The sequence below is a fragment of the Halichoerus grypus genome, chromosome 14, assembly GCF_964656455.1.
Source record: "Halichoerus grypus chromosome 14, mHalGry1.hap1.1, whole genome shotgun sequence".
NCBI lineage: Eukaryota > Metazoa > Chordata > Mammalia > Carnivora > Phocidae > Halichoerus > Halichoerus grypus.
The window spans coordinates 57203342-57214353 of NC_135725.1; the positions used below are offsets into that span (position 1 = coordinate 57203342).

Here is an 11012-nt window from a genome sequence, read left to right on the forward strand (position 1 = left end):
GAAAGAGCAAGAGTGGAGCAGAGAAACTTGGTCAGAGGCAGCTGCTTGATGAAGGCAGGAAGCCATGCCTGGAACAAGGAGAGTAGCATCAGGGATGGGAAAGGGTTTGGGCTGCCCGCAAGTGTGCTGGGGAGTGACGGACTGTGGGAGTCAGAGGCGGAGGAGCAGGTTTAGTGCACAATCAGGTCTTGTTTTCATATTTCTGATAAGAATTGCTCAAATTCACATTGCTTCTTCAATGTGTCCTCACGTGAGTGAGGGTTTTTGGTTTTGCAGATCAAGGCCGCCCCCCAAACACTCTTTCTGTAAGAAGGGGTTACTCTGAAGAATTAAAATGAAAATTAGTGAACGGGCCCTGACTGGCTCAGTTGGTGGAGCATGCCACTCTTTTTTTTTTTTTTAGATTTTATTTATTTATTTGACAGAGAGAGAGATAGCGAAAGCAGGAACACAAGAAGGGGGAGTGGGAGAGGGAGAAGCAGGCTTCCCGCGGAGCAGGGAGCCAGATGTGGGACTTGATCCCAGGACCCTGGATCATGACCTGAGCCGAAGGCAGACACTTAATGACTGAGCCACCCAGGCGCCCCGGAGCATGCCACTCTTGATCTCGGGGTTGTGAGTTCAAGCCCCATGGTGGGTGTAGAGATTACTTAAAAATGAAATCTTTTTTTTTTTTTTTTAAGATTTTATTTATTTGACAGAGAGAGACACAGCGAGAGAGGGAACACAAGCAGGGAGAGTGGGAGAGGGAGAAGCAGGCTTCCCGTGGAGCAAGGAGCCCGATGCGGGGCTCAATCCCAGGGCCCTGGGATCATGACCTGAGCCGAGGGCAGACGCTTAAGGACTGAGCCACCCAGGTGCCCCAAAAATGAAATCTTTAAAAAAAGAAATTAGTGAGAGATGTGGCCCAAAAAATTACATTTCATTAACTCCATCACACTTTACCAGTCATTCTCTCATTCAGGCCTGCTACTGAGAAATAGACAAGAAGCCTTGCCCCCTAGGATCGAAAAGTAAAACAGGGCTATAAAATACTGACACTTTCATATAAAACATTATTCTTGCCTCTTTGCTCTTGTTGTTGTTGTTTTTAAAGATTTTATTTATTTGAGAAACAGAGAGATCTCTGAGAGAGAGAGTGCACACATACACTCTGTGGGGGGGCAGGGGGGCAGGGGAGCCAAGGGACAGGGAGAAGCAGACTCCCCACTGAGGAGGGAGCCCGATGTGGGGCTGGATCCCAGGATCCTGAGATCATGACCTGAGCCGAAGGCAGCCGCTCGACCGACTGAGCCACCCAGGTGCCCCTTGTTATTTTTACAAGTGCATAGGTTGTATTATCAAAGTGATAATGACCATCAAAGATAGGTAAAAACTACAGGAAATAAAAATAAATGGCTCACAATTCAGAAACCACACAACACCTATTAATCCTTTTGCTCCTTTTCACGCTTTGATCTTTCTGAGTACTCTGTTGACATAATTGAAAGCAGTTCCATGTAAGCCTGCTCGTATGATGCGCTTTTCACTGAATGCCATGATTATAGAATAATGAACTCTTCAGGACCATGATTTCAATAACTAAGAGTCAAACAATACTTTATTTCATCTGTCTTTTCAACTTTTAAATTTTGTATTTTTTTTCCATTCATAAATATATATTTGCATTTCAATATTTCAGTGGTATAGATAGCATTGCAATGAAGATCTTTGGGCAAAGGCTTTGTCTACATGTCCAATTATTTTCCCAGGGATGAAATATATGGGACAAAGGATATAAGAGACATCCAGCTTTATTTTAACCCCTTATTATTTATCTCTTAAAACCATCAGTTTGGGGGCACCTGGGTGGCGCAGTTGGTTGAGCAACCAACTCTTGGTTTCAGCTCAGGTCGTGATCTCAGGGTCTTGTGACTGAGCCCCATGTTGAGCTCCATGCCCAGTGCGAAGTCTGCTTAAGACTCTCCCTCTGCCCTTCCCCTTCTCTCTCTCTCTCTCTTTCTCAAATAAATAAATCTTAAAACACACACACACACACACACATCAGTTTTATGGTGTAAGGTGAGGATCTAGTTCTTGTTTTCCAGAGATGAGAAAGGATCTTCTTCAGGTACCCCCCGGCCCCCTCACCTTAGCCCCCAGCTTCTTCCACCTCCCTCAGAGAGCAGAAAAATGAAATCGAGAAGCAGCGTTACAAGCTGCAATTCTCTTTGCCCTAATTACAAGGAAGTGTTTTTCCTTGTTCTGTGAGTAACTGACTTTCTCTAAGTGTCCTCACTTTCTGATGAGTAACTGGAAATGTGCTTCTCTGCTTGAACTTTGTCAAAAGAGCTTGTGCCAAATCAGCTAAAAGCCCTTGAAATGCCCAAAAGTAAATAAAGTGAAAAGGGAGACCAAAACATGACAGAGAATGAACGTTAATACGTGTACAGCACTTACCACAGTGTCTGGCACTGTTAAGTACTCAATAAATAGTATTTATTCACTCAGTAGATGTCCACTGAGCCCCTACCAGAAGCCAGGCACTGTGCCATGCTCTGGGGACTGACAGCAGCCTAGACAGACCCGGTCCCTGCCTTCCCAGCGTGTCCTGTCTGGCGGGCAAGATGGCCTTACACACATGATTATACAAAAAAGCAGTTGATCATAAGTGTGACGTGTCAAGGTCCTGGGGGGCCATGAGAGTGTATCATAAGGGGATAGGTAATAGTCTGAGGGGGCATCGGGGAATTCTAAAAAGGGAAATAATAATCAATTTAATAAGTGGAGATTTTAGGTCCAGGCTGGGTGGAAGCATAGCCAGATGTCATGGGTGCGGGGAGAGAAGAGTCAGGGCTCCTGGCAAGCCTCTGACAGTACTCTTCCGGTCCCCTGGGAGTAAGTGCCAGGCCCCGGGGTCCGGCCCCTCCCGGGGTGAAAGCCGAGTGCCAGGGTAGAGCACGCAGGGAAGCAGCATGGCAATCCCAGGTAGGGAAGTCTGGAGGAGGCCGGAGGCTGGAAAGGCCGGGGCGAAGGCTCCGAGGCGCACACGTTGAGGATGTCTACACCAGAGGGGAACCACTTCTGGGGACCTAGAAGAGGAGTGGAGAGAAGGAGGATGCTGACGATAGAGCCAGGGGGGAGGCAGAGATGGGCCGTGCTGGTGAACCAACAGAGGGGACAAGGGGAACCGATGACAGTCCAGAGGACTTACAGGTGATGTGGACTGGGAGAGGTGGTGAGGAGTGTGGTGACAGAGGTGACAAGGATGACAGGAACAGGTGGTGACCTCAAGGTGACAGGTGAGATGAATGTGGAACTAACCAGTAACAGGGTTGGGGTAGAGGCAAGTGATAAAGAAGACTGGGTTGGTTCAGATAGCAACAGGCTTGAGCACGGACGGGGATAGGACAGGGACGGTGGCAAGCTGAAGAAGGTAACACCGTGATGGGAACTGGGTTAAGTGGCAGCATGGTTAAGAAAGGGCCAGTGGCTCTGACGCAGGGATGACAGTGAGAGTGACAAATGAGTGACAAGGTCAGAGATGAGTGGGGACCATGAAGGTGACCCAGGGATGACAGGAAGCGTGAGTCGTGAGGATGTCTATGCTGGTGGCAAACTAGAGACACCCACTCCACTCGCTCGTCTGGGCCCATTTCCACATCAGAACTGTTTCCTAGGCCGCAGGTCCAATGACTCAGTCCCACGCAGCAGCCTGACCCAGATAAGGTCTGCAGGCAGAGCCAGTGCTAGAGGGGCTGGCTGGGTGCCCTTCCCAGCTATGTCCAGGCCCATCGAGGGACCCAGGGGTGGAACCTTAGAGTCATCTCTGCCTCCTCCCTCCTGGGTTCACATCCACACCAATCTGAGGTCCACGGAGAGCTCCTAACCTTCCTCTCCTTGGGGAACACAACTTTCGTGTGTGTGCTCCACCAGCATCTTCCACAGCTGACCCCATTAAAAGTTTCTGGGTCTTCTAATGCTTGGTCATAACCATTCCCTGGAAAGAGAGAGAAAGGAAGGTAGGCTTCAAGGGGGGTGGAGGTGTCTGAATAATCCCATGCATTCATCCCACAAATATTTATTGAGCCCCCTACAGCATACCAGGGGCTCAATAAATCAGGGGCTAGCTTTTACAACCGGACCCATGGCTCCCTGTCTCCATGAAGCTTGCTCTGGGGAATAGACATGGAAATGGCAGTCATCATCGAGACAGTGCTATTCCCTTGTGATGGGGGTGAGGTGGGGGTGGGGAAGGGGCCGCAAACTGCTTTTCAAACCCTGAGGAGAGTGGGTCCCATTAAAGGAAATCTCAGGACCTGTGCTGGTGACCCTTTAGACATTTACTCAGTTGAATACTTGAGCAAAACAAAGCAAAATTTAGAGTATACCAAGGGGAAGAAAGTGAGGAGGGGAGATGAGAAGGGAAAGAGAACCAGGGATGTGGCCAGAGGCTAAGGTGCTGAATAGGATGAGGTGCCAGGACAAAGGTGCCACCGTGGAGAAGCCAATGCCGATGTTCCCTCTTCCCTGCTGGAAGGCTTCCAATGAGGCTGACACCATGGAAGAAAGAGAAAGGACCTGAGTGCTAGATTAAGCCTCACCTCAAGTTTTCTTCTGACTTTGCAGTTTATGTAAGCCAATGCATTACCATCGTTGCCTAAGCCACTTTGAGTCAGAATTCCACTTTTTTTTTTTGCATCCAGACACTTCCTACCTGGTGTTATATGCATCTTGCTCATTATAGTACTCCTGGCACCTACCACAACCTGGCACAAAAAAGATCCTCAACAATTATTTGATGAAATAATAACCAAACGAATGAAATAAACCCAAGACCTCTGGCAGAAAGCCCAGAGATAGTACATTACGCATGAGATGGTTCTGGGAGCCTTCGGCAGAGCTTCTACTGGTCTCCCTGATCCTGCATACCTCCAGAGACTCCTACAGGTCCCCCTCTTTCCTGGATAGACTCAAATCTCTGGGACAGCCCAGAGCTTAGTCACTTTCTGTTCACCCGCAGGCAGATGGGTCTGCTGTGGTTTCTCTCTGCAGTTAGGTGTCTCTGGGTTTAGAAGCTCTGCCCGAAGGGGCGCCTGGCGGCTCAGTCGGTAAGCATGTGACTCTCGATGCTGGGGTTGTGAGTCTGGTTGCCTGGGATTCTAAACTTCTGTGACACAGACAAGCAGCACGACTAGTGAGAAATGGGGAGTTTGGGTCAATCCTGCTGTTCTCTTGTTCAGCAAGTGTTTGTCAACAGCTACTGTGTGCCCTGCCCAGACACTGGGACTCTCAGTCACATTCTTTTTTTTTTTTTTTTTAAGATTTTATTTATTTATTTGAGAGAGAGAGAATGAGAGAGAGCGAGTACATGAGAGGGGGGAGGGTCAGAGGGAGAAGCAGACTCCCTGCAGAGCAGGGAGCCCGATGCGGGACTCGATCCAGGGACTCCAGGATCATGACCTGAGCCGAAGGCAGTCGCTTAACCAACTGAGCCACCCAGGCGCCCTCTCAGTCACATTCTTTAAACTTCCTGCCTCCTGACCCTTGGCTCTGAAAATCTGGGTTGTGACCCCAAAACCTAAAGACTTCTGAACTCCACATCCAGACCAACCCCACATCCTGTGACCCCCATCTCTTCATCCCCTGTCTCTGCACTGCCCCCCCTCCAACACTTCCAGCCTGCTAGATGTATCCTTTGCCTTTGCTGCCCTCATCCACAAATATGTGGCTTCTGGGGACCCACGAGTAGGAGTGTATTTGAGTGTGAGTGTTGTGTAAGTGTGTGTTTAAGAGTGAGTGAGCATGCATGACTGTGAGTGTGTGTAAGTGTAAGGACATGGAATATAAATGTGTTTGTCCATATGATTATGTGCATACATGAGTGCACATAAGTGGTTCTAAGTGTGTCTGAGCATCTGAGTGCATGGATGAGTGTGAATCAATATCAGATATGAGTGTGCATGCATGGGTATAGACGGGTTGAGCGTGGAGTGAGTGGGGGGGGTGTCCGTGAGTGAGTGAGGGTGTAAATGTGTTTGTGTGAGCATAAACACACACGCCCCATGTTCCCTGGTCACAGCAGACGCACCTTCATGTGTATGTGGGCACACATGCATGTCTAAGGGCCCAAAGTGGCTCAGGCTCAAACCCTTACTCCCAATAAAGGGAAGGTTTTATCCACAGGCGGTGGTCACTCTCCCCTTTGCACCCCTGACGTGGAACTAAGGATCCTCCAGCTAAAGGCCACCTCTACCAGGAAAGAGCTCCCTCTGACCAGCAGCCTGCCTCCTGGCTTTGGCCGGGCCACCTCCTCCCCTCCCTCGGCCCATTTCCGGCCAGGCCCTGGCAGTGACCCTGAGCAGAGAGGCAAAGGATGAGGGTGGTGGGCAGGACGTTCCAGGTGCCTCCTTGGCTATGGGGGGCGTCTCCGTGGAGACAAGAGGTGGACCATGTCCAGATGATTATCGGGGCTCCTAGAGTTCTCTCTCCCCTCACCCAGCCTCTCCCAGCCAGGCCTACTTGGCTCTGAGAGCAGTGAGGAAGCTTGGCAAAGGCCCATCCCTAGTTGCAGGCTTCCAGAAAAACGCAGAGGCTAGAGGATGGTGGGAATACACCAGAGCCAGAGATTGGAGAAGCTGGTCAAGGTGATTAAATCTGGTTTAAGGCTTTGTCCCCAGAGAGCTCTAGGAATGGGAAAGGTAACCCTTACCCCTTCTCCACACCACACCATACCTCACTCTGACCTGAAGGCATGACCAAGGTGGTCAAGGGAAGGGACCCCGAGAGGAATCAGGTGAGTCACTTTACAGCCTGCTCATAACCTCATCCCACCAGCAACCTTGACCAGTGCCCTCCCCATGGGTGCCCCCTGGCCCTCACCCCCGGGGCCTCCTGTGCTTTGACCATATGCAAGGATCTTTTCCCTACTCCAAAAGCTGCTGGAACTCCCAGTGTGCTAGTAAGAACTAGAAAAGGCCACCAGGATCATGCTAATTGTCCTGGTCTGCCTCATTCTTGAGGAGCTGAAGCAAGCCAGCAGTGAGACCTGCGGAAGGACTTCCTGATAAGGCTGTGAGACAAGGCTAGGAAACACAGATTGGGATTTTGCTTCTCCTTGGGATTCAACCTCCCTGGGATTTATTCTCTCTCCTGATCCCAAATATACCACCCTGTGAACCCCTAATTCATTGCTACAACCACTCTCAACCCAAGCCACCTTTCCCTTTCTCAGGTGCCTGAGTTTTCTGGAGAAGAGCCAGGGTGGGAAGGGGTCTCTGGCTTCCATCTCCCCTCACCCCAGTCTTCTCAGGAAAAGCTGGGTCCAAGTGAATTGGAGGGACTGGGACTAGACCCCCTGGCTGACTAAGGCCCCCAGAAGCAGCAAACAGCCTAGAGCTGGAAGAGATGGCCTTGGAGATTCAGGCATTTCACTCTAAGCCTGGCTTGGTGTCACACTTCCCTTCTCCGCAGTGTACAGGGAGCTCACAAGGACGCGTGACAAAACAATAGCAGTAATACTATTATTCTATATTCTGCAGCACTTACTGCTGCCTCTGGCATTATTGTGTGCATATACTAACTCACTTAATCCTCACCTTGTGCAACCCAGTGAGGTACCGTTACTGGCCCCATTGTACAGATGAAGAAACTAAAGAGCAGAGGGGTGGACTCTGTCAGGGATCCAGCAGGACCAATACGTCCTCAGAGGGCTTCACTGACATGAGCTTGTGAATGGGATGATGTACAGAGGCAGGGTCAGGGTCACAGGAACCAGCAAGGGGTAGTCCTCAGGCCTGAGGACGAAGAGCAGGCAGCCGAAGAGACCAGTGGTACTGGGATGCAGTGAAAGCCCAGGAAAAGACGTGAAGGCCCTGACCTTGCCCCACACCCCCACTCCACCCTCCCTGCCCTCTGGCTTCCTGCCTTGCCTCCTTCTTGCCAAAGCCAAAGGTAAGCCAGGGGCAAGAGGGCCCCGAGGGTGCACCCCATAGATATTAGCCTCCTGAGGCACAGAGCAGGCCAGAGATGGGATCTGGGGGAATGGAGACCTCCACATGCCTAAGGCCCACAGCTCAGAAGGGCTGGTGATCTGGACCCAGAGCCTTGCTCCCTGAGCTGTTGCAAAGTGCTGTCTGGGAAAGGGGCTACAGGGAGCCAGGCTGGGGACAGGAGGCTGGATTCTAGCGCAGGCTATGCGGCACTGCTCTATGATCCCGAGTGAGACTCTGGGTCTGTTTCCCCTTCACGCCACTCTGGGACAGCCAAGGAGCCAAGAGACCCGAAAGAGCCTCTGTTCCCATTGCCTCTCTCCTTTACCTCAGATAAACCTGGCACGAAAGGCTGAGGCCTCAGGCAGGGAGACGCTGAGTCCCTGAGGAGGCCACCCCCAGCTGCTGCCCACTTAGGACTCAGAGGTGTTCTTGGGTGAGCCCCCTTCAGTCTCCCTGAGGGCCCCAGTGCCTCAGTCTCTCCTCCCTTTGCACGGCCAGCATTCCCGGGCCCACAACTCGGGGACCCACCCCAGAACAGGCTCCCTCCTCCCAGTGAGGCTTTGCAGAGCCTTGCCTAGGCTAGCACCCCCACAGACCCTTCCTTGGGAGATCAGGGGCACCTCTGGCCTCTGGGGTCTCTGTCTGGGGTGGAGTCATCCCTCCTCTCCCCTTCCCACCCCACCCAACTCTACCCCACCCATGCTTCCCCAAGCCCAGGGGGAGCCCCACCCAGGTTTTCAGACAAACAAAATCAAGGGGAAAGAGTTAGCAAGGAGGAGGGAGCTCATTACCAGGAATTAAGGAGGAGGCATGCCCTGGGGTAAGACGAGCGGGAGTGGGCTGACAGGAGAGTCACTCCTAGGTACACGCAGAGATGGGCTGAGGTACACCAGATGGCACACAGAGAAAGATCCAGACACAAAGAGCCAGGCAGTGACAGAAACACAGAAAGGGGCAGAGATGTGCTTGGCCAGAGTCACAGTGCCACAGAGAAGCCAGCCCCACCCAGAAACACCGAGAAATGCACACTTGCACGTGTGTGCACACACAGAGGCAGGCACAACAGGAAACAGGAACTGAGCTCAGGTTTCAGGGAGGCTGATTTCAAGCCAAACAAGTTAGAACTTTAAAGAAACATGGGTGACTCCACAGTGAGCTGTGGAGAGGACTCGACGGGGAGGACAGAGCCGAGGCGTGGGATCTATCTACCCTCCCACAGGGCGATTCTCCCTCCACGCCCAGCCTGGGAAGTGGATTAAGATACTTTCCTAAAGGAGATAAGACATTTCTTTCTAGAACTTGTTACCAGCTAGAACTACTAATGAGAGGCAGAGCCTGGATGTGAGTTGGGGAGGTGGGAAGCTTCCCTCCCTCCTGCGCCAGGAGGGGTAGCTCACTGCTGCTTGGTTCGCGTCCCTACCAGCCCCTGCCCTGACTCCCTGCCCCGGGCCTGGCCAGGCCTGACCCTTTCTCAGGCAGTCTGACCCTCCATCTAACACGTTCCCTGCGCTGCCAGCCCCTCTGCCCTCTGCACCTATGCACGTGACCCTCTCGTGTTTCCCTTCGATCCCTGTCGGAAAGCCTCCTCAAGTCAGGGCACAGCTAGCCATCACCCCCATTCCTCCTCCCCCCTCTCAGGAAATTCAGAATCCGTGGAAGGAATCTGAGGCGGAAGAGGATGTTGAATTCAATGACCTTTAAAAAACAGCCTTCAGCACCTCTCCACCACCTCCACCCCCTCCTCCCCAATTCTGCAGGAAAAATCATAAGGTGACATTTATTGACTATTTAGTATCCGATGGTCACTCTGCTAAATCCTTTTCATGAATTATCTTCCACTACCTCCTCCTCTCAATATCTCCCAATTCACAGGAAATTGAGGTTCAGGGAAAGAAAAATGACCACCCCAAAGTCACACAGGTGGAGAAAAGCCAAGCTGGACCTGGAATCCAGGTTTGACCACTCTTGAACCACTGCACCAGAAGGCCTCCCACCCCCTGGGGGGGCTGACTGGTAGGGATCGGCTGCAGGATTTGAGAAGGCATGGGGCACGCCGGGCAGGATGGCAGGGTAGGGGCCCCAGAGGCAGGACTGGTGTGGCTGGAATGAAATTCTGAAACCACATTCCCCTCCCAAGGGTGGCCCTTCCTCCCCCCAGGGCCTGGGAAGGGGACACTCCCTCTGGCTCAGGTCTCTCCAACATTCCAGACACACCTCTTGGGAGCTGGGGACAAGGAGGGGTTGGAGACCTGAGATGGAGCTGCCTTCTCCCATCACCACTTCCACCAGAGTCCTGGCTGTGTGGCCCTGCAGTAGCCACCCACCCTCTCTGGGCCAGGTCCCCTCATCTATGAAGTGGCTGGGGAGCACCAGCTTAATCTCTAAAAGCCACATTTCTCCCGCCAGACCCAGGGATCCTCTGGCTGCCATGGGGTTAACTCTGCAGGAGGGCTAAGCTTGGGGCCCGCCTTCCCTTTTATTCCCAGTGAAACTTGAAGAGGATCTGGTAAGGAGGTAGGGAAGGAGAAGGTGAGAAGGGGCACATGATTTCCCGACAGAGCTTCCTGGGCTCAGGTGCGCCGAGCCCCTCGCCTCCCTGGGGACAGTCAGAACACCAGTGTCAGTGGTCCCACCTCAGCCCTGCGGGCAGCGGAGGCGTTAGCCTGAAGAATTGAGCAGAGGGGGAGGCGGGGATGAACGTAGCCATGCTCCCTGAGTTCAGACGACTGACTAGAAAACGGTGGGAGGGTGGGGTTGGAGCAAGGATGACTTTCTAGAGGAGACAGTAGAGCAGACCAGGAGGATTTCAGGGGGTGAGCACTAGCAAAGGTTCAAAGGGAGGAAGGCACAGAAGGGCACAGAGGAGTCTGGCGGCAATGGACCATTGTGAGGGGATAGGTAGGGACCATGGGCCAGGTCCTGGGGGCACCGAATGCAAGAGGATTTGGGGTTGTGTCTGGATAGTGGGCAGAGCCATGGAAAGAAGCCCACTTTCAACAGTGGTGTCAGAAAGATCCTGTGATTGCTGTACAGTCTGGC

The 11012-nt window shown here is 52.2% G+C and overlaps 1 long non-coding RNA gene across 1 annotated transcript; it reads right to left on the reverse strand.

Annotated features, from left to right (window-relative positions):
- Window positions 1-2380: 2380 nt before the first annotated feature.
- LOC118521183 (uncharacterized) lies at window positions 2381-8877 on the reverse strand. Its single transcript, XR_004910031.2, has 3 exons — window positions 8765-8877; window positions 3870-3979; window positions 2381-3071 (listed from the first exon to the last, which is right to left on the reverse strand). It is a non-coding gene; the product is annotated as an uncharacterized LOC118521183 (long non-coding RNA).
- Window positions 8878-11012: the final 2135 nt, after the last annotated feature.